Below are 24,697 nucleotides of genomic sequence, written 5' to 3' on the forward strand. Positions count from 1 at the left end.
TTGGATTTCTGGAGAGGGGCAATTGTCGTTGGTTCATTATCATGCCCACTTTCTAATTTAGTTATCCTATCTATTACACATCTCATTTTTTTCTTCATTTCCTCCATGTCATCATTATTCTCTTTCTCCTTTTCTTCGTTTCCCTTAAAAACATATATAGCTGTTTTTCGCAATTCTTCAAGGTCCATATCTGACCATCTTGGGCATTGTGTTTTAAAATAATTTTTAATTACTTTGCAAGAATTATTTACAAAGATTCTTCTAACTTGTCTTAAACTATTCTCTTTATTTAAGTCCCAATCTAAGTATCTGTCCCCAAACTCGATAATTCTGTCCATAAATCTGGAGGGTGTTTCGTTTTCCTTTTGCTTAATTTTTTCCAGTTCCATCCACTTATCTGTACTGTCCGCACATTCCTTCATGGCCGTGAGGATGGCCTCTCTACAACGGTATAGTTGTAGATAGTCCTCAGGATTATTATAGTCCCATTCGGGATCCTGAGATGGCCAATGTGCTGCATTACGCCCCCGGGTTTTGTTGACATGAGCAATTATTTTATTTTTTTCACGTTCACTTAAAAAAGCCTGTAGTAAGCTCTCAACGTCCTTGTAAGACGGATTATATTGAAAAAATATGTCTCCCATCTTTTTTGTTACTAGAAAAGGATCTTGTTCATATGTGGGGATATTTCGTGTAAATTCATTTATTTCTTGGGGAGTAAACGGTATCCTATGTCTTAAAGTCACCACATCCCCATTTCGTCCTATTTCAGGTACTTCTCTTAGAGGAAACAGGCCTCTAGTTGAATTTTGCACCTGTGGGTCAGTTTGACAAGGACAGGTTTCTCTAGGAGGACAAGATCTCCCTTGCATTGGAATTTGGTTTTCTGTAGGAGAAGGAACATGAGAAGCTGGGATTGCAGGGGAAGGGTTTTGGGGATTAAATTCAGACAAGATTTGCACTGCACGAGAGAAGCAGTCTGTTAACTGGGCTATAGGGAAGGTGTTTTCCATCTCTATTTCAGGGAAGGAAATTTCCTCATTCAAAGGTTCAGAAACAGGTCTGTTTCTGGTAGAGTGGGTGTTTGCCCATTGATCCTGTAAGAAACATTTTAGATCTTCTAATTGGGCTTGCATTTTTTCCTCAATTTTTCCTATTTTATCTTCCATATCTCCCATTTTATCCTCAATATTTCCTATTTTATTCTCAATATTTCCTATTTTATCCTCAAGTTTTTCTATTTTATTCTCAATATTTCCTATTTTATCCTCAATTTTTTCTATTGTATCCTCAATTTTTTCTATTGTATCCTCAATTTTTTCTATTTTATCCTCAATATTTTCTATTTTATCCTCAATATTTTCTATTTTATCCTCATTTTTTTCTATTTTATCCTCAACATTTTCTATTTTATCCTCAATATTTTCTATTTTATCCTCATTTTGTTTTATTTTATCCTCATTTTGTTTTATTTTATCCTCATTTTGTTTTATTTTATCCTCAATATTTTTTATTTTTTCATCTCTAAATATAGTATTGAGGAGTACAAAAATGACAGTACCTATTAATATAAAAATTTGGAGGTATCCTTCATTCCTCAATGCCCCTACTTCTTCAGCTGCCATATAATTGTCAAAGAATGTAGTACTCATTTTTATATGTATATTTTGTAATTTCACAAAACACGTGGGGAGCAGGGCAAAGCAACAAACTTTCCACAGGGTTTTTTTTTTTTTCTAATCCAGGAAGTTGTTCCTTAAGGGAAAGGATATTTAGAAACAGTTCTTCCAGCCAGGACTTTAGAGTCCTGTTGCTGAGATTTAAAAACAGCTGTTTTCTGTCTATCTATCAGAGTCACACAGCTGGGAAGTATCTGAGGTCCGATTTGAACCCAGGACCTTCTGCCTCTAGGGCTGGCTCTCAATCCGCTGAGCTACCCAGCTGTCCCTTAAGATTAAAGGGAAGAAAAAGAAAAAACTGCTGATTCCAATTTAACTTAAGGAGAAAAGAGAAAAAGTTTTTTATACTCACGTGTTCTAGCAGCTGTGTCTTTAAGCCAAGTTTTTTTTTTAAAAAAAAAAGGACTAAGTGGTGAAACAGTATAGTAAAAAGGCAAGGAAAAAGTTTTATTGAGAGGATTCTTTAGACTCCCGTGTGGTCAGCCACAATGTTACAAGGGAATCACTTTAAAAGACTGATATATATTAATTTAAGGTCGCCCAGGAATCAGCTATGTAATTCCTAAATGAAAAACTCAAGTCAGCCTTTTTTGGAGTTTAATTACAATAGGAGCAAGAAAGGAATTAGAGATATATATATAGAGAGAAAGGGGAGAGAAGGGAATAGGGCTTAAATACCCCTTCTGTTTAGGCTGGGCCAAAAGGCCCCAAGCCCTTAGATAGCTGGGGCAAAGAAAAGAGATCAGTCCCTATTACTCACGTGTCCAAAATGGAGAAACAGTCTCAGAGGCCCCCACCTTCAGCTTCCTTCAGAGCAAGCCTCCTCAGAGCCCAGGAACCACCGACCAAAAACTCAACCACCTCCTCGAGTCTCCAGACCCTCCTATCTTTAAGGAAACCATCCAAGTTGCCTCCCCTCAGTCCTCACATCTACCAATCACTCTTCATCAATTTCCCTGTCAATGGAGGCTCTCGCTTAACCCAGGACCGCCCAGAGGTTTCTGGCTTTTGCACATGTCTGTTGAAGGTCATATTTTTCAAATGATTAAATCTATACTCCTTTGCTACAGCCCTTTCTAAATCCTGTTAACTTGAGTATGGTAGAGATTGGAATAATTAAATTTTGATCTAGGCTGCAGCCCTTACTCAATCCTATTAGGACTGAATAGGGTGGAGTATCTCCATTGTATCAATTCTAAAATCAATCAAGACTCAAAGAAATTCCTGTTCTATGCTCAAGCATAGGTCAAAGTCCTTTCCATTGTTCAGCAAAGGGTTTCTGTCCTAAAGTAATCTTAAGAAGGGAAGAGAAGGAACCTCCCATGCCAATGGAGTTCCCATTCCAATAGACTATCAGTAAGAAATTTTCCAAGTATGAAATATCCCAATGGTGAAATTTCCAACATTTATAAGTCTAAGGAAATTTGAGGTTTACAGTATACATGTGCTGTGCATGAGTAACAAGTATAAATCATCCACAAAGAAAGTAACACATAAGAAACCTCAGTTCCAATCCTGAATGCTCATCACTGTGTTAGTCAAATCATCTATTCTAACTAGACTCTATATATTTATGAATAATATGACATAATTGTACATAATAATCCTTGGTCATTTTTTTTCTTTAGGTTTAAGACTACAAATTGCAATCAAAGAGGTAGGTTCCTTTTTGTTCAATTTTGCAATGCTGCCTAAAGGGGATCTTTTTAAACTCCTGTTTATAACTACAAAAACAAACATTTGAGACAGGGACCAAATAGTGCTACACCACCAGGACCATCACAGCAGTAAACAATGATTGACAATTCACTTTTTTTTAATCCTTAACTTCTATCTTGGAATCAATACTGTGTACCGGTTCTAAGGTAGAAGAATGGTAAGGCTAGGCAAGGGGAATTAAGTAACTTGCCCAGGGTTCAGGGCTAAGAAATGTTTGTGGAGAGATTTGAATCCCCGATTTCCTACCTCTAGATCTGGCTTTCAGTCCACAGAGCCATTTACTGCTTAAGACTGATCAGTTCCTTTTATAGACTATTTTTCTTTCCATTAAAAATAGAAAAGGATTGGAAGGTTAGTTGATTTAAAGGATGGAGGTCAAGATGGTACCTTAACTGTAGCAAATTCTCCTGAGTCATTTTCACAGGGATTGGTAATGGTGATTGTGTGTGTGTATGTGTGTGTGTTTTCAGAAGTTTTATATATTTTAAATAAAGTTTATCAAGCAATCTGGCATCTCATATACTCTATTATCTGTATCCTTATAGCAATAGGGGATTTATTTCACGGTAAGGAAGAATCTGTCATGATAAGATAAATCAGATATAATTTAGACTCCATGTCTGACATACTGGCTGAGATATCACTATCTCTTTCAAAGTGCATAATTGAGCATCTTCAGTGGAAATGGCACATAATTTAATGCAATGACTATTCCTTCAACTCAGTCCACTTCACTCAGAATGAAGTTTTAACTTTAATTCTTGTCAAATTATTAGCAAGAAAGTTTGAAATAGGAGATAGACTATTAGACATAGGACTAAAAGCAACTAGGAATGGCCCAGAACCTAACTCTGTTGTTATATTAGGATTTTCTGTTTATAGAATAAGGAAAATAATTGTTACTTCATGGGGTCTTTATACTAATGAAATGAGGTGATAGATATTGCATGATCAATATTTGTGAGGCATTAATATTAGTGACAGTTACAGCCCCCCTGAAACAAACATACTCTCTCTGGGTTTGCATTTTTGCTCATCATATTTGATTTCATATGAATACAATATCTTAAATATAGGATAATTACTCCAAATAAAAAATCTAAAAGAATTCAAATATTAACATGGACTACTTTCCCTATGAGAATCAGATTCATAAATCATAGTGGAGTCACTGATGAGTTAACTGGATTTCCTCTTCTTTGGGTTTATAGTTCTACTCATATAAACATAAATATGCATGTAATACTTTAAATATTGGATGATTCACATTCCAAGTAAATCAGAATAACAAATCATTTTAAGATTCATGATGAGCTAACTGATTAGTTGGTGATGAAATATCTGGCTAAGGAAAATGCAAAAAAGTCTCATTCTTTAAAAGCCTGCTTTTATTTCCCAAGGGGAAGTTTATATATATATCCCCAGAAAATGAAAGAGTAGCATTGGAGGGAGGTGCAGAGTGTTATAATAAATATACAAGTTATGTTTCTATTAACTTTTGATACTCTAAAAGCCATTGTTGACCAATGAACAAGTGAATATACTATGGGAGAAACTGAATTGTATTGATTTTATTATCATAAATTTAAATGAAACTAGAAGAAAAAAGAAAATAACAGCTAATTGGAAAGAAAGCTTATACACAAAACTAGAAATTTATTTTAGTGCATTTCAAAGGCAATAAGGAACATCATTTGAGGGTGAAAGCTAGTCATCACATATTATGGTATACATGATAAACATTTGAAAAAAACACTCTAAGAACATATTTGTAGCTAGTATACCAACTTCTGTTGTGATGAAATAAAGGGGAGAGAAATTTTATGAACATCTTAATAAAATCTGTAAAATTAGACAAAATATTCCTGATGCTCAGCGGCTTCAATATCAAATATAGATAAATCAAAACAAAAAATAAATAAGAAAGAGGTAAGAGATGTGAATGAAATCTTGGAAAAATTAGAGTTAATAGACATGTGGAGAAAAATAAACAGTGACAAAAGGAATATACCTTCTTTTAAGCAGCACATGGTACATTCACAAAGATTGGCCATGAACTAGGCATAAAAAATAGCAAACAAGTGCAAAAGAGCAGAAATAATAAATGCAACCTTTCCAGATAAGAAGGAAGAAATAATAATAATCAGAAAGGGTATATGGAGAGGCAAATCAAACATTAACTGGAGATTAAATAATATGATCCTCCAAAATATGTTAAAGAATAAATCATAGAAACAATTGATAATTTCATTAAAGAAAATGACAATGATGAGACATTATTTCAAAATGTCTTGGATGCTGCCAAAGCAGTACTCAGGGGGAAATTTATATCCTTGAGTTCATATATTAACAAATTAGGGAGGGCAGATGTCAATGGATTGGACATGCAAATCAAAAAACTTAAAAGCGAAAAAATTAAAAATCCCCAGAAGAAAACTAAATTAGAGATTTTAATGAAAATTTAATAAAAATTAAGGGAGAAATTAATAAAATTGAAAGTAAAAGAACCATTGAACTAATAAATAATATGAGACACTGGTGTTTTGCAAAAACAAACAAAATAGACAAAGTACTGGTCAATATAATAAAAAAAGGAAAGAAGAAAACCAAATTAACAGTATCATAGATGAAAAGGGAGATCTCACCTCTAATGGAGATAAAATTAAGGCAATAATTAAAAACTATTTTGCCCAATCATATCACAATAAATATGCAAATCTAGGTGATATGGATGAATATTTACAAAAATATAAATTACCTAGATTAATAGAAGAAAAATAGAATACCTAAATAACCCCTTATTAGAAAAAGAAATTGAACAAGTCATTAAAGAACTCCCTAAAAAAAATACCCAGGTTCTGATGGATTCACAAGTGTATTCTATCAAATATTCAAAGAACAACTAAACCCACTATTATACAAACTATTTGACAGAATAAGTCAAGAAGGAGTTCTACCAAATTCATTTTACAACACAAATATGGTTCTTATCCCAAAACCAGGCAGGTCAAAAACAGAGAAAAAAAACTATAGATCAATCTCCCTAAAGAATATAGATGCAAAAATCTTAAATGGGATACTAGCAAAAAGACTCCAGCAAGTCATCACAAGGGATATTCACTATGACCAGGTAGCATTCATACCAGGAATGCAAGGATGGTTCAATATTAGGAAAACCATCCATATAACTGACCATATTAACAAGCAAATTGACAAAAAACATGATTATCTCAATGGATGCAGAAAAAGCCTTTGAAAAAATACAACACTCATTTCTATTGAAATCACTAGAAAATATAGGAATAGAAGGGCCTTTTCTAAAAATAATTAACAGTATGTATCTAAAACCATCAGCAAACATCATCTGCAATTGAGATAATCTAGATGCATTCCCAATAAAATCAGGAGTGAACCAAGGATGCCCATTATCACCTCTATTATTTAACATTGTACTAGAAACACTAGCAGTAACAATTAGAGAAGAAAAAGAAATTGAAGGTATTAAAAGAGGTAATGAGGAGACCAAGCTATAAATCTTTGCAGATGATATGATGGTCTACTTAAAGAATCCTAGAGAATCAACTAAGAAGCTAGTAGAAATAATCAACAACTTTAGCAAAATTGCTGGTTACAAAATAAACCCACATGAATCATCATCATCATTTCTATATATATTTCCAACACATCTCAACAGCAATAATTAGAAAGAGAAATTCCATTTAAAATCACCCTAGACAATATAAAATACTAAAGAATCTATCTGCCAAGACAAACACAAGAACAATATGAACACAACTACAAAACACTCTCCACACAATTAAAACCAGATCTAAATAATTGGAAAAACATTAATTGCTCTTGGGTAGAATGAGCTAACATAATAAAAATGACAATTCTACCCAAACTAATTCACTTATTTAGTGCCATTTCCATCTAACTACCAAAAAACCTTTTCCTGAATTAGGGGAAAAAAATATAACAAAGTTCATTTGGAAGAACAAAAGATCAAAAATATCCAGGGAAATAATGAAAAAAAAAAATGTGAAGGAAGGTGGCCTAGCAGTACCAGATCTCAAGCTATACTTTAAAGCAGTGATCATCAAATCAGTATGGTACTGGCTAAGAGACAGAAAGAAGAACCAGTGGAATAGACTTGGGATAAGTGACCTCAGCAAGACAGTTTATGATAAGCCCAAAGATACCAGCTTTGGTCATAAAAATACACTATTTGACAAAAATCTGCTGGGAAAATTGGAAGACAGAATGGGAGACATTGGGTATGGATCAACATCCTACACCAAGATAAAATTGGAAAATGAGGGGATGCCCTCCAATTGGGGAATAGCTGAACAAATTGTGCTATCTGTTGGTGATGGAATAGTATTGTGCTCAAAGGAATAATGAACTGGAGCAATTCTATGGGAACTGGAACAACCTCCAGGAATTGATGCAGAGTGAGAGGAGCAGAACCAGGAGAACATTATACACAGAGACTGATACACTGTGGAACAATTGAAAGTAATGGACTTCTCTATTAGGATCAATGCAATGATTCAGAACAATTCTGAGGGACTTATGAGAAAGAACACTATCCACATTCAGAGAAAGAACCATCGGAATAGAAACACAAAAGAAATCAACTGCTTGACCACATGGTTAGATGATTGGGGATGTAGACTCTAAAGGATCACCCTACTACAGATATCAATAAGATGAAAATAATTAAAATAGGTCTTGTTCAATGATACATGTAAAACCCAGTGGAATTGTGTATCAGTTATGGTAGGGGGGTTGTGGGAAAGGAGGGAAAGAACATGAATCATATAACCATGGGGAAATATTCTAAATTAATTAATTAAATTATATTTTTCAAAAAGGGTGGGGGGAGTGAGTATAATAGCATCTGTCAGGATTTTTGTGTGATCCCAAACAATTTCTGATTGCCTCAGTTTCCTCAGCTGTAAAATTAGTATAACAATATTTTTCTTACTGCTGTTATAAAAATTAAATAAGATAATAACTGTAAAAGCTCATAGCATGGTGTCTAGCACATGGTAGGCTCTTCTTTAAAAGCTTATTCCCTTCTTTCTGTACTGTGTTGTTGTTGAGTCATATCCAACTCTTTGTGACCCTATTTGGGGTTTTCTTGGCAGAGATAATAGAGTGGTTTTTCATTTCCTTTTCTAGCTCATTTTAAAAATGAGGAAACTGAGGTACACAGCTTTAAGTGTTAAGTGACTTATCTAGGGTCACACAGTTAGTACATATCTGAGGCTGGATTTGAACTTGTGTTCCTTGACTCCAGGTTGAGCTCTCTATCCACTGAAGCACCATAGCTACCCTCCATACTTTGTAAAAACATACATTTTGAGACAGCCACATTGGTGAAATAATACCACCAGAGTCTCTTGGGTACAGGAGCTTCAGAAGTCACACCATCCCTCCATACCTAAAACATCCTCAACAAGTGTCTTGGAGGCTATGCCTGAATAAATATGAAGATGGGTCTTCTGTCCTCTGCTCCCTCTAATTGTTTCCAATTGCTCTAAATTGTTGTTGGGCAGTTTTTCCTTATATCACTTGGGATCAAAGAGTCCTGTCTTGGACACCTGCTGCATCACCTTGAGTAAATCACTGGATTTCAATGAGCATTCATTTCTTCATCTATGGAATTGGGCAGGGGGATGCCTAGATGATCTCTGAGATCCCTTCCCCCTCTAGATCTATGATCCCATGATGCATAACCATGTTGCAGGGTTAGTACTAAGAGGTTCTAATAACTGGTTTGATTTCACCAGTGGGTATGGATAAGTTGCTCATTTTTTGGAAGCATATTAACTCTTTGGAGCCCCTAGGGTATCCTTCATTTACTAATGTACTTACTAATTTGTTTGCTTCCAATTAGTAGCACTTTCATGGTTACTGGAGCTTTGGAAGTTTGCAATTATTACAATGAATCCTTTTTGTACCCTTTGTAAGTTAGGTCACTCTGATACCCCATCCTCTAGCTACAGCTTCTTTCCCAAGCCTGCTTGTAAACTGTCAGTGTTTGTTTGATGTACTTAATTTCCCTAAAAGGTATATAAGTTCCTAAGGTCTATTATTCTTTGGAGAATCACCTAGCCGGGTGATCCTCTCAGAGACACTGTCCCCAGAGCCCTGAGGGTTCAATGCTCTGTGGTATTTAGTTTTTGTCCCTGTGTGGCCTCTGATTATTATGGACCTGTCTCTTCTCTTGATTAAAGGCTTGGTTTTGCTTATTACTTTAGTGGTTCTGTGTTTTTCCAGATTGACAATTCTAATTATTTTTTCAAAGTTTTCATTTATTCCAATTTTTTTTGTTTTTTGAAATAGGAATGTATGTTATATCTTATAAAAAAGTTACTTCTGAATCTATCATGATTTTATTGATATGGTAAATTATGCTGAGAGTTTTCCTGCATATTTTCTTGTAATTTCCTTGATAGTACTGTATTTAAAAAATTTGCACCAACATTCATTAAGGAAATTTGTCGATCTCCTTTCTCCATCTTTATCTACCTGGTTTAAATATTAAAACTCTATTTGTGTCATAAAAGGATCTTTATAGAGCTACATTTTTCAAGTAATTGATATAAATAATTGTTTTTTAATGTTTCTTTAATCATCTACTTCTAGAGTTGTTTTTCCCCCCTTTGGGGAGCCCATTGAAGACTTGTTCAATTTATTTTTCTAAGACAGGGTTATTTAAATACTTTACTTACTCTGTTTTTCTAAGCAAATTTTATTTCTTATAAATAGTTATCCATTTCATTTAGTCTGTCATTATCACTAGTGTATAACTCCTAATAATTGCTTTAATTTCATCATCTTTGGTGGTACATTCACCTTTTTTTTTCTCATGGTAACTGGGTTTTATATTTTAAAAATCAAATTAACCAATGGTTTATCTTTTTTTTTCATAAAAAAGTTTCTCACTTCATTTATTAGTTTTATTTTTTTAATTTATTAATTTCTTCTTTGATTTTCTGGATTTCCATTTTGATCTAGATTCCCCCCCAGTTCATTGCCCAATTAATTAATCTCTTTCCCCTCCTCTTTTATTCATGTATATGCACAGACAGATTTTCCTCCAAGTATTGCTTTGACTGCATCCCCAAAATTTCAGTATGTTGTCTCATTGTTGTCATTTTCTTTAATACTTTATTTTTTCTATAATTACTTTATCCATTCATTTTTCAGTGTTTAAGGACTCAAGGATTAAAAGGAGTAGATCACTGTACTCTGCTGTATTATCCATCCATCCATCTACCCACCCATCCATCCATCCATCCATCCATCTATCCATTTATATCTCTCTATCATCTACCTGCTTATCTATCTATCTACCATATATGCTTTTCTGAGTTTCCTAGCAAAGACATTTAGTTTAGTTAAAAGTCAATCCCTCTATCTAAGAATGGGAAAAGCTTCAAGAATACACTTTACATTCAGCAAGTATACTTCACTATATACCTTTTGGTCTAACTAATAAGCTCAGAAAGAGCAGGCCTCCTGCACTGACTGATCTAAATTTGAGATTTCTGTGAGTCCTTCTCCACAGGGTTCTGTACCCAGTAAATCTTTCTTCTTTGAATAGATATTTCTTTACAAACACTTCTTTAAATTTCACTGTATGGTTGAATTGGCCTTATTTTGAAGTCAATTACATTTTATACTATGTAATGATATTGTAGTGAATTGGAACATATAATGTATCTGGAGTCATAGAACATGAGTTTATGGTATAATTCTGTCTTTTCACTATCTGAGGGACATCAGGTAACTGATGTAATCTCTTTGCCTTTTAGTGCTTCTTTTGAAAAATGGAAAAGGACTGGATTACATCAGATGACTGCCAAATGTCCCTTCTAGCTTTAAAAGCTATGATCTATATTTCAACCATATATTATTCACTCAATAAAACACTATCCTTTCTTAGGAACCTTATTCATTTCTTTTTAATCAGATTCTTATATGATGTTGAGACATACATACTACCATGGACTATTATATTTCTAATATTAATGTTGTCATTAAAAATGTTGACATTTTAGGAAAGTGATCCTTCAGCAAGCAAATTAGTCTGAATTATCAAAAAATTATAACTAAGAGTAAATACATATGGAAGAAGTTAATTTCTCAAAAGGGATTTAATGTCTATCTGTTTTCACTTTAAGAATATAAGTTTGGAGGGATAGAAGAATTTATCTCCATGTGAAACAAAGATGCCTTTCACTTTGTTGCAATAGAAGATGCAAAAATTCTCTAAACTTATCTGAAAGATGTATAAGAAGTTTTAGATTAGAGAAAATTTTCATCACAGATTTTTTAAGGCCTGAAAAGTCATGTTGTTAAGAAAAGAAATGCTGATTCCAATGACACTTGGATTTAATAAGCTCCCAGAGAGGATGCTGTTATGGTAATCAAATGTAGCCTACTATAATATATAGTGAAACCTGACTTTCAGAATTAGGAAGTGAAGGACCATTTTTCTTTCATTTTTCCCCCATCCTCAGTCATAAAATTTCTGTCAGAAGAATTGCCATTTAATTAATTTTACCTACTTTTCAATAGAAGAAAATACTGTAAGATATTTCTATTTACATGAATAAGGGCTAATGAATATATGTGTTCATGCAATAGTTAAATGATAATTGGTCATCATGTTTTCAAAATTCTTAGCATGTTATTACACAAAAGATTTTTAATGACTATTTCTTTGTGACACAGATGAAGGATTTATGGGGACCTGTGTCAAATTGGAAAAGTACAGAACCACTAAGGTAGTAAGACCAAATTTTTAATCAGGACAAGAGACATTGCTCAAATATTTGGCCACCACATAGAGCCAAGTGCTTATTTCTACACAGAGCCATAACTCTGGGACTCGGAGAGTAGTCTCTGGGAGAGTGCAGATGATTCTCTAATGAATAATAGAACTTGAGGACTTATATACATTTTGGGAAGTAAGTACAACAAACGTACATTGACAGGTGGCAAGCAGGCTTGGGAAAGAGGCTGTAGCTAGAGGCTGAGGTATCAAGAAATGGTCTAAACTACAATAGACACAAAAGGATGGCTTCAGCCAGGTGCTGGTCTTCTTGGGAATGGATCTCTGCTAGGATGGGGAAACTTCTAAGACAACCAGGGTGATTAAGGACTTGAGCATTTCTATCACTCCTACTCTGGATGCTTAATGGATGCTTGGTGATCCATCTGTTCAGTCTGAAACAAGGTCAGTCTGGGACTTCCCTTAAGGCAATTTCCCAAGGGACAGGGACAAACTTGGGGCTCCTAGAAACCTAGCTGACAACTAGAAGGACAGGACCTAGAAACAAAAATTAATAGACTAGAGATACTGGAGAGTGAAGGAACCTTTTGCTAATTTTTGGCAACAAAATGTTGACACAAAATCTATTTGAACTGGTCTTAGCTGCCACATGTATGTAGTCAATAAAAATAGATATTTATCAAAAAATTACTTTGTGAAAAGTATTGTACCTTTTGGCCTGAAAACACTTTGGTTAGAGAAAATATCTCATCTAAACTTTGTATTTCCCCAGCAGAGTGTTTGGTTCATTAGATTCATAAGAAATATGTTTGAGAAAACAAGAAAGCATAGTGGGTAGAGAGCTGACCATGGATCCAAAAAAATTATGTATAAATCCTTATTCTGCTCTAAATTTTTTTCATTATTAATGCCTTTATTTTAAAAGTGCTCAAGATGGAGAAGTTAATATTCAAAGTGAAAGACCATTAGAATTGTTGCTTTAGCAATTAGAGAAGAAAAAGAAATTGAAGGAAATAAAGTTGACAATGAGGAAACTAAACTATCACTTTTTGTGGATATGATGATATACTTAGAGAATTCTAGGAAATCAACTAAAAACTAGTTGTAATGATTAATAATTTTAGCAAAATTACAGGACACAAAGTAAACCCACATAAATCACCAGAATTTCTATATATTTCCAATAAAACTCAGCAGCAATACTTAGAAAGAGAAATTTGATTTAAAACAATCTATATTAATTTTTAAAGAAGAGATCCAGTATATATCTATGTGTATTCAAAATAATTATAATGATATACCTATGCATTTATCCATACACCACTACAATTTTTTTCCATAAGCTCACGATAGTAAAGACTAGAAACATTTTTGAAGGGAGAAAAAAATTTTTAAAGCAATTCAACATACATGTAAATTCTGGGGCAAAGCCCTGATAATGGTATAAAGGGAACATTTTTATCAACATCTCCTAACTATCCCTTCTAAAAATTTTTTTAGAGTTTGGTAAATTGAGTTATAACTAGCATATTCAATAAAAGTGCAAGAGTCATTTTTTTCCAATCCTATGACATTTAATAAGGATAAAAAGAAAGTTCTACTCTTGGGCAGGGGTTGATCTGATGGACTGTGTTGCAGAAGAAACACTATGTGTGGATCATGAAGTTAATAGTGATGACAGCAGCAGGAGACCATGAATTCTCTGTTCCCAGAGATTCTTTAAAAAAATTAAATGTATTTATTTGATTAATTTACAATATTTTTCCATGGTTACATGATTCATATTCTTTTCCTCCCCTCCTCCCTACCCCCTCCTGTAGCCATTGAGCAATTCCACTGGGTTTTACAGTGTATCTCCACATCTTCAGCTCCCTCCTCTCTCACTCCCTTCCATCCAGCTCTTCCCCCAAGTTTCCCAACAGCCCCTTCCTCAGACCCAGGTCTTCTGAGTGTCTCTTCCTTCTGGGAAGGGGGAGGATGGACCAGGGCTAGGATTGCACAGAGGCAGCCTGGAGGAGCTTAGAAGCCTCTCTGAAGAATTGCCTTGCCCCTATCCTGGGACTCTGATGTCATTCCAGGTCCCTAAAAGTCCTCACCCTGCTCCTGCCACTCCCTCAGAGACCCACAGCATGGAGGAAAATCTAGCCATCATGAATGAGAAACTGAGGCAGGAGCTCCCTAGCCTGTCTCTTCCCTCCCACAATTACAACCTCTACTCATCTGATGTGGAATTCATCAGAGAGATTCTGCACATTTGAAGCAAAGGCCACACATGATATATTCTATCATTGACCCTCTGCCAATTCTTGGCCAGGGATTATTCTGCTCAGGTGCAGCTGGAAGTCCTTAGGGTAAGCCAACATCCTGAAGACTGCATACTGCAGGCACACTGGTGGCTTGAGGGTTTGCCTACCCATCTCCTCTTCCTGCACTTCCACCACCAGGACAAGGATGAACTTTACCAGACATAGGATGCATATTCTATTTTCTACCTAAACTCCAAAATAAACTCATTTATTGTAACTGCCTGGATAAACTGATGCCCTCACATTCACCTCCAATGCCTGTCAAGGAATTGCTGGTAGGAGCTCTGGGAGCCCTGGGCTTGGTAGAGCCAGAGGAGGAAGCTAGCTTACATCTACATCCTAAAGGCGGAATATTAATGAGAGGAACCTGGGCACAGGCCTGAGTCATGCTGGGGGACTTACAGGCTGCACTGAGCACATTATGTATGTACAGGGGATGGGATTCACTGGAGTGGAGAGGTTATAGCAGGCCTCATCTCTTCATTCATCCTACTTCCCCATCTTTTCCTTCCTGCCTTATTTCCATCTCATGCTGTGAAATTTAACATGTACACATTAAAACGAAGTGAGGATGTAAGAACCTTTAATATGATTCCTCTGCATGTGTGTGACCTATGTATAAGTGGAAATTTTGTATACTTTGGACTTCATCTCCCAGAAATCTCCCCTCGTCCCAAGGTTCCTTTTATCCTTTCTGTTTATGTGCATCCTTTACATTATGGATTTTAAGCTGTGGGTAACACCTCCCTCACTCTCTTTTCCACACAGGAGGCTGATAAACTCTATCTGTTTCTCTAGCCTTTTATTTTTCTTTTGTTTCAAGTTAAATATTAATAAATCTTATTAAATATAATACTTGGAGTATTGAATATTAATTTTTAAAATTTACACCTATGCTATCTACTGATCCTCATATCAAAACTCTCAACTTCTTCCTAAAATCTCTTTAATAAATAGGAGTCATTATTAAAAAAATAACAAAATCTGCACAAAGGAAATGAGATGGACTAACTCAGTTCTTCCTGAGTCTTGCCAACTTTCTTGGACCTTGTTTAGGCATTAGTATCTTCTAGATCCTGGACTTTGAAGTACTGGGGAGCTACCTCAAGATGCTACCCACTCCCAATTTTTAGCAAAGAGAAAGAAGATGAGTTTGTCATCCCCTCCCCGCCCTTAGGGAAGAAACATTTGTTTCCCTGTTTCTCAGCTGTGTCTATCAAGGAAGCATTCTCATCTAATCAGAAAGGAAGAGGAGTCTGGGGCCATTGCTATCAGACCTCCAGTTTTTCCTGTGTTTTAAAGAGATATTGCTCTTAAAAGTCAAGAGATCTGAGCTAAAGCAATGGTCTCCTTTCCACATTTCCCAGCATGCCTATAGAACAGGTCCCACAAGTATTTTCCCTTTTCTTCAGCTACAAGGATAGCAACTCTGAGGATGGATCTCAGCCAGGTGCCTACCAAAGAGGGAACAGCCATGGGGAAAAGAGCCCATGACTTTTGAGGTTTCATAAACAACTTGGTTGTCAAGACAATTGATGGTAGTCAACGTGGCTGCTCCTCAAAAGAGAGAGGAGTTAGGATGAATGAAGACAGGCTGTTGTTGTTTCACTGTGTTGTACCCACATTGGGTCCTTTGTGCTGTGATAGATGTAGTCAGCAGTGATGGCCTGGGAAAGAAGGCATGAGAGAAACCTAACTGTTTGTCCCTCCATATCTCCCAGACACCCCAATAAAGAGAAGAGTTGAGTGAATGCACAGGTAGAGACAAAGCTGGACCACAAAAGCTTTGCAGGATGGAAGAAACCCTATAAGTAATCTCAGAATACCCCAAGAAACCTATTCTCCTTGAGACTATTATAGGAAGAGATAAGGAAGAAAGCATTAATTAGATCATTAGTTAGTATGTGATCAAAGAAAAGTGCTGACCTGGGGCAGCTGGGTAGCTCAGTGGATTGAGAGCCAGGTCTAGAGATGGGAGTTCCTGGGTTCAAATCTGGACTCAGACACTTCCCAGCTGTGTGACCCTGGACAAGTCACTTAACCCCCATTGCCTAGCCCTTACCACTCTTCTGCCTTGGAACCAATACACAGTATTGACTCCAAGATGGAAGGTAAGGGTTTAAAAAGAAAAAGAAAGAAAGAAAAGTGCTGACCTTATGAACATAAGTATGGTTCCCTGGCAGGAGTTGAACCCAACTTCTACCTGTTCCAGGAGTCCCTCCAGCTGTTCTTGCACATCTCTAGCTCCAAGTAGTGGGTGCAGCTACCCAAAGTTCTCATAGCACCCCCTGGGAAGAATAGCCACACTCAACCTACTGGAGAAGACCAAGAGGAGAGGGTCTGGGTATATACCACAACCAGATGTCTTCACAGCTATCACTTTCCTTTTGATGTTCAATTTTAAATTACCCAAATTCTATCAATATGTGTATAAACAGTTAGTAGCACCAAGTGGTCCCCACCAGGCAAGAAGAAGTTATCACTGCATGGGCAACTTTGTCCTTGGGAAGGGAAAAATGGAATTATTGACTGGCATGATTGGCATGGCAACCACTGTGAGGCTCTCTAAACAGCCATAACTGAGAGAATGGAGGAAAAGAGATTGAGAGTAATGAAAAATAGAGCAAGACACATACATGTCCCATCCCATCCCCCCCCAAAAAAGATGATTGTGTTCTGGGTACTCCAGACCTATGACCCGTGGAATGAGGTAATGCTAATAAACCCATGTGTAGAGGCTAAAGGGATGTAAATTACAGAGAAGGGGACAATATGAACATTTTAAAGGGTTCCTGCTTAGGGTGTACATACAGGATTGCCCCTCAGTTTTAGTGAGAATAAATACAGCATGCTGCAGAGGAAAGTGGGGTCACTCACTTTTCAGATGCCAGAATCACGTTAGGGTCCACAGTCAATTTTTTGCTCTGGCTAAGAGAGGAAAAACATAATTCAGGTCCATCTTTCCCATCAAAAACCTCAGATCTCATTGATCATTGATATATGTAAAACCCAGTGGAATTGCATGTTGTCTATAGGGGGAGGAGGAGGGAAAGAATATGAATCATGTAACCATGGAAAATATTCTAAATTAATTAAATAAAATTCTTCAATTCAAACAAATAAATAAATGACCCCCCCAAAAAAAAAAAACTCAGACCTGCCCATAACTCCCATATTCCTTATTTTCATCCTGTACTTTACCCTCCCTCCCCATGATTTCTCCCCATTTTCAACATTCCCATCCTAACTAACCTTGGAGAGCTCCCCTAGGTGGCTTAATGCTCCCAGAGCATACAACTATTCCAGAGCCAGTAGCAAGGTCTCATATGGTAGAGGATCCAGAACGTCAAAGTGCATTAAATCATGGATTCCTAACTTGCAAAAGCCCAGAATTCTGGCTGTAGTTCCAGCCCTCCCCTTCATACTCATTCCTTCAGAGACTCTGCCTCTGGCTCACCCAGACTCTTTAGTAACAGGACAAGGTCGCCTAGGCTAGTCTTATGGGTCTCTAGCTCATGCTCATAGACCCAGGCTAGGTAGAGGCAACCATCAACCTGCAAAGCCAGTTCTCTGATTAGCTGAGGCCCAGACAATGGACAGTTTAAAGAACTCTAAGAGATGATGGTGATTTCCTACCCCCTTCTCCCAGAGGTCCCTCTCTCCAGAGTTGAATCTTCCTGGGACCAAGAGTCCTTTTTCCCAGGTGACAATAAGGGATTCCATGCCAATTCTGGAGTTGTACCTCTTTTGTTTGAAGAAACCCGCATCTAGGAGATAAATAATGACTTTAATGGTCATTGATATCTCTGCAATATTTGTTGCCACCACCACCTAGCAAAAATGACAAGAGTCACCTAGTATCCACTCATTCAACTACACCCCACCCAAAGGGACACAAAGCCACTTCCCTCAGCCACCTGATTCATTTTAGATTGTGAGCTCCTTAAGGACAATGATTGTTTAATCGATCTATGTATCTCTCTCCCTGAACCTACAATCATGCTATCCAGAGAGGACCTTAATAAAGTTTTATGACTTTTTAAAATAAAGACTCCATGAAGCATCCATAATAATAATAATAATAATAAAACAAAATAAATAAATAATAATTAAAAAGAATCAAAATGTAGGAGAAAATATGAAAGGTCTCATAAGAAAAACAACTGGTCTGGAAACTAATTCTAAAATAAACTACCCAGGTTTTTTTTTTTCCAAAGAGTGCAAAGAAGAAATTGAAAGAACCTACATCCTAAATGAAATCTCAAAATGAAAACTCCCTGGAATATAAGTCAAATTGAAAAGCTCCTCAAACAAGAGAAAATACAATAAGCAGCAAGAAAGAAATAATTTTAAAAACATAAAACCACAATGGGGATTATGCAAGACTTAGTTGGTACTGCTATAAAGGAGGGGAGATCTTAGAATATAATAATTCAAAAGGCAAATGAGCTAGAATTAAAATAAAAAAATACTATCCCCAGGAAAACAGTATTATCTGTATTGAATTTTAAAAATAGATACTTAGTGAAATAGAGGACATTGAAGTATTCCTGATAAAAAGAACAGGAATGAATAGAAAATATAATATTAAACACAAAACAGATAAAAAAAAACTTAACAAGACAAATGTAACTGAGATATGAAGAATTTGACATGGTTAAATAATTTATATTCTGAAATGTGAAAGAATGATGCAGTTTCTATTGTCATTCAGGTTATTAAGAATCTACTTAGGTATAGGGCTATTATATTGAGATGATCTCAAAAGAAAATTGAGGGATGAAAAAGAGGGGTATACTAGAAATCGAGAGAAAGAAGTGTAAGAATGGGGAAATTATCTCACTTAAAAATCAGTACATAGTTTTACGATGAAAGAAAAATAGAAGGAGGACAGACTGTTTCTAACTCACTGTCATGAACTGATTCAAAAGGGGAATTATACAGATACATTAAAGTTATAGCAATTTCTATTACACAACGTAGAAGCTGAAGGGGAAGAGATTGAGAAAAAAGGATTATTGATAAGAGGAAGAGTGGATTCAGACAGACACAAAACATATGAAAGTTCATGGCACAGTATTGGACAATAAAAATAAGACTATCTATGGAGGACCTACACAGTAAAATTTTCTTAATGACTCATTGAAATGTGTCCTCTGTAACTGGAGACATGGCAAATTAGACCATTGACCTTGCATAGGGGTAGGATTGAAAATATTCCCAAATCACTCTTTTTTTGTCTTATTTTCCTAAATTCTACTCCCATAATAATATACTGAGTTTTGAAGTGGCCTTAGAAAGTAAATGAATTTTGCATTCCTAAAGAGGTTAACCCTTGAGATTCTAGATTGTCTCCTTTTCACCATATAAAGTATATAAGCATATAACTTACTATATATATTAACATCTTGACCAATCCTGGAAGGGAGGTAAAATTGGGGGTCATTGGAGGGGCAACCTTTTTCTCATTGGATCTACATGAATCCAATAACCATAGCAAGTGTTGAACAAAGTTGAGAATTAAGTCTGCATTTGAAAAACTCCTTTTATATGCCAGCACAATGTGGGATGGCTCCATTCAGAACAATGTATTCTACAATAGTCCAAGTCATCTAATTCAGCTTCAGTAATCAAGATCCAAGGGCAGCTGGTTGCCCAGTGGATAACGTTGGGCCAAAGTTGGAAAGATCTAAGTTTAAATCTGGCCCAGATAACTTGCTAGCTATGTGACCCTGGCCAAGTCACTTAACCCTATTTGCCTTAGTTTGATCATCTTTATAATAAGCTGGAGAAGGGCAGGAGAAACCATTCCAATAAGTCTACCAAAAAAAAAAATAGGGTCACAAAGAGTTGGACATGACTGAAATAACTGAACAACAACAAATCAAGGCCCATTTTCCATTAGTCATCAAGGAAGCACATCCAAACTCTCAAAATGAAGATACAACCAGAATTCCCAAATAAATTAATTTTATTCTATGCACTCATAAAATTAATAAAAAATCTACTACTATCTCCCTTCATTACTATGACTTTTTAATTTAATTCAATCTAACAAAAATTTATTTGATATATATTTTGAATTTTGTTTTATGGTTATAACATATATATATATATAAATACCCTTGATCTCAAAAATCTCACATTTTTATGGGAAAGCTATAACACAAAAGCAAATAATACAGTGGAAGTGATAGCTTAAAGTAGTGAAACCATTATTGGCCTTGGAAGGAACTTGGTCTTGTGAACTTGGTCTTGGATTTAGCTATTTCCTGATGGTAACAATGAGGATATTTAGCTCTTCCTTTATTGTGAAGATAAAATTGTAATCTCCTGATTGTAACAATGAAGGTTCTTAGCTCTTCCTTTATAGTGAAGCTAGAATTATAATCCACAAAAAGTTGATAACTTAGTATTTAAGTAGATCTGCCCATTTTAGCTACAAAAAGGTGTTAAATAACTACAAAAGGTGAACTTACCAAAAGAGGTGTTAAGTAACCCAAAAAGATATAATCTAACCAGAGAAGATGAGAACTAAAGAGTGGATAGTCCTGGAGAAAAGTGTCTTTTGTGATTGGTAGATGTGAAAATTTAGGAGAGGTGACACAAAAGAAAAAGGTCTTTAAATAGAGGAAACAAAAGACTGAAGAAGGACAACCAGTCACCCAGGCTTGGTGTGAAGGATCAGTCACTCTGAGCTGGAGGGAACACGGACATTCAGAGATTTGGAGATTCAAACATCCGGGCATGAGGACATTCAGACACTGACTTAGAGGAGAGACTGGAAGACCGACCCTTGGGGAGACTGGAAGACAGACACCCAGACTTCTTTTTAGACTGTCACCATTGGTGAGTGAAAGGCTGACTTAGTGGACTTGCTTTTCTCTTTCCCTGGCTGGGGCTTAGAAATTCTAACTGACTTAGTGACCCCACCTTTCTGGAGGCATGAAGCCTCCAGGTAAGGCCCATCTTCTCACGACTCTCTTCCCTGGCTGTGGCTTAGAGATTCTAACTTGTATCAGAAGAAGCCGGAGTTTTCTCTCTCTCTCATTCTGTAATAGCTTCCTTCTATTGTAAATATTGTAAATAAACTACCATAAATTCCATTTACTTTAGTAATTCATTTTGGGATATAGAAATTAAATCCCTGGAGAATACCTAATTAATATATTATCAGTCCAAACACAATTAATTTTAACACTCTTTAATTAATGTTCCATATCTGCTCTTCATTAGCTATATGACCTTGGTAAAATTCTTTATCTTTGTAGGCCTCAGTTTTCTCATCTGTAAAATGAAGGTGTTAGTTTAGATTGCTTTTGAAGTCTTCTCCAGCTCTCTCTCCTCAACTTGAAAGTCATTAGATGTTTGTTTTTTAGTTCAAAACCTTGAATTTTATATTTTTGAAGGGAGAACAGACAAACTAAAATCAGACAAATTTCAGTTACAAGATCAAATGTCCTTTAAATGACTATCACCTTTTGAGTTACTAGAAGTACAAGATGAGAATTCTTCATTTTCTAGTGGAATTTTTAAGCAAATTGAGTTGTAGCAACCAACCTGCCTTGTTGGGGTAAGGAACCTCAAGTTGCAATCCAACAAGGATTCCATTAAATTCTCCAGTTATATTTTGTCAACATTATTATTTTGAAAAAAATAATCCTATGCATAAATGGTCAAATTATCATGGTTAATTTCCATCTAGTCTAATAGAATTAATGTCAGTCAAATATGACAAGGTAAAATTCAAGTCAATGCAATAAAATTTAGTTGTTTCATATTTTGTGTTTTGTTATATATATGTATACATATGTACATATATAAATATATATGTATATATTTAAACTTGATTATATGTAAACAAGTTTAAAAATGTCCCTAACCTCAGAAATCTTACGTTCTACTGCAGACATTGTTAAGATCATCCACAAAAAAAAAAAATAGATGGGTAAAAAAAGAGAGAGTTCAACTGTAGCACATCTCAATTATCAAGATTAGTGGGAAATTATGTCAGGTTTAACCCCAGTACTGACTTGCCAGGGAGTGTTTATCTAACCCCTGCCTTTGAATGTTGAATTTTAGCTCCCTAACATGCTTCTCTGCTTTTTAATTTGTGACTTTCAACAACTTGCTAGAGTCCTGCTGCTTTTTAACATGCTCCCTGAGGCAACAGGGCTGCATGACTAGCTGCCATATGGGTTCATTGGTGATAGATTGCATACTGCCAAGGACCTTTCAGGATCTTCTTAATCAGAACAAAATCTCTAGTGTTTCACTGCTCATTTTAGTAGTAACAGTAACTTGTAATTATCCATAGACTTACGGATGACCTTGTTACCAATATCACAAATACTATCTATTATCCAGAGCTATAATTAACTTACACTGGCATCTGATTAGCTACTAATTACACAATTCAGGTAACATCAGAACTATTATCTTTATGGAGATATCCTTAATTCTGCAAAATTCCCCATAGATTGAACAGGAAATTAGAAAATCTTAAAAGTCAGCTTTTTGTCTCCAGGAAGATGGATGAAATACTTTCCTTCTAAATGAATGATGCTCAAATCGACTTTAATTATTTATTAGAGTCTTCCAAATGACTACCTTCACTGTTAGCAGGAGATTTGAAAATAAAGGTACAGAAAGCAGGATATGTTTGAGCAGAGAAAATTGCTACTTGTTGACTTTACAAGATTTAAAGACATTAAATGCAGATGAGCAAATTATGGTTTTAAAAAACCCTCTTTTGGTCTTCTAAGAAAAACAAGTAACACACACACACACACACACACACACACACTCACATACACCCCATATTAACATTTGCACCTGTTAAGAAGTAGTGAAGATAGCCATTGCAGTAAGGAATCTGAGGCTATTTATTATGTGATGGAGAATGTTTTTTTTTCTCTACTTGTACTTTCCAAAAGTTCCTGTATATTATTGTTCTGCAAAAATACAAAATGCTTTATTGATTACATGAGAGAATTTAAGTTTCTCCATCCCCAGACAAGTCATGCCACCCTTGATGATTGCTTTATGTGGTACCTTCCTTCTTTCAGAATGTAACTTCCTTGAGAATAGACAGTCATTTATATTTCTGACTCTAGGTCTTAAATCAGGGTCTGACACATAGTAATTGTTCAACAAATGTTATTATCTCTGAAAATATGGAAGTATGTTTGTACATCTAACCATTCATTTTCTCTCTCTTTATTCTAGATAGTATTTGCATTGAATATCTCTAAATAAAATTTGTGAGTGTATTATTTTTTTTGTTCAAGTGGTAAAGAGTTTTAACTGTGATCCATCTATAATCAGTCCGCAGTTCTCCATTTTTGCCAGCTTTGGGGGGAGTGTTGGTAAGAAGATTTTTCATTGCTGTGATTTCATCACCTCGAGTGATTTTAGTCTTGATATTCTGTCCACCAGAGCAGTATGGCAATCTGTCTGCAATTTAATATCTTTGAGAATTGTCCTTTAAACCCTATATAGTATTACATACATACTCTAACAACATACTTTGTATTAGTAGGTAATAGGTGGATTTGAGCCCAGGGCTTTCTGACTCCCCAGCCTATACCATATGTCCACCACTGCAAGCTATCTCTTGCTCCAATGTTCCAATGTTGTACAGGGCAATGAATTTGGGGTTTGGAATTAAGCCTAGTCATTCAAGTATAAAGGAATACTTCTTCATTAATAATACTAGCCATGTAGTAAAATAATAATAATAATACTAGCCATGATTAATAAGGAATCTTCATGCTGCTGGCCATTAATTAGTTCATGCAAAGATTATAATTTTAACTTGTGTTTCCTGAGAGAACCAGATTCTAGAGGAAAGGCCTAAATGATATCTTTTATAAAAATTATTTTCTAAATAATAGAGTTTTATTTTTTAAACAACATAGACAAAAATAGTCCTTCATTTATCAAAAATAAAAATAATTTCATCATTATCTTAAATTAGAAATGGAAAAATATGGGGACTTCTAGGCATGAAATAACCTGCTTTTGTTTCAAAGGTTCAGATTAAGGGCTTTTCATAATGCAAGTCCTTCTCATTGGCCCCTAAATCATGACACATCATGAGAATATAAAAGTAGCTATGCAATATTGAGTGGAAGTAAGATATATATAATGACTAGTGTTCTGACACTGAAGTCAGAAAG

At 35.5% G+C, this 24,697-nt stretch overlaps 1 pseudogene; it reads left to right on the forward strand.

Moving 5' to 3' along the window:
- Positions 1 to 14,899, forward strand: part of LOC100616743 (uncharacterized protein C6orf136 homolog) — a 44,517-nt pseudogene extending 29,618 nt beyond the window's left edge.
- Positions 14,900 to 24,697: the final 9,798 nt, after the last annotated feature.

This window comes from Monodelphis domestica, chromosome 6, assembly GCF_027887165.1.
Source record: "Monodelphis domestica isolate mMonDom1 chromosome 6, mMonDom1.pri, whole genome shotgun sequence".
In the NCBI taxonomy this organism is placed as follows: domain Eukaryota; kingdom Metazoa; phylum Chordata; class Mammalia; order Didelphimorphia; family Didelphidae; genus Monodelphis; species Monodelphis domestica.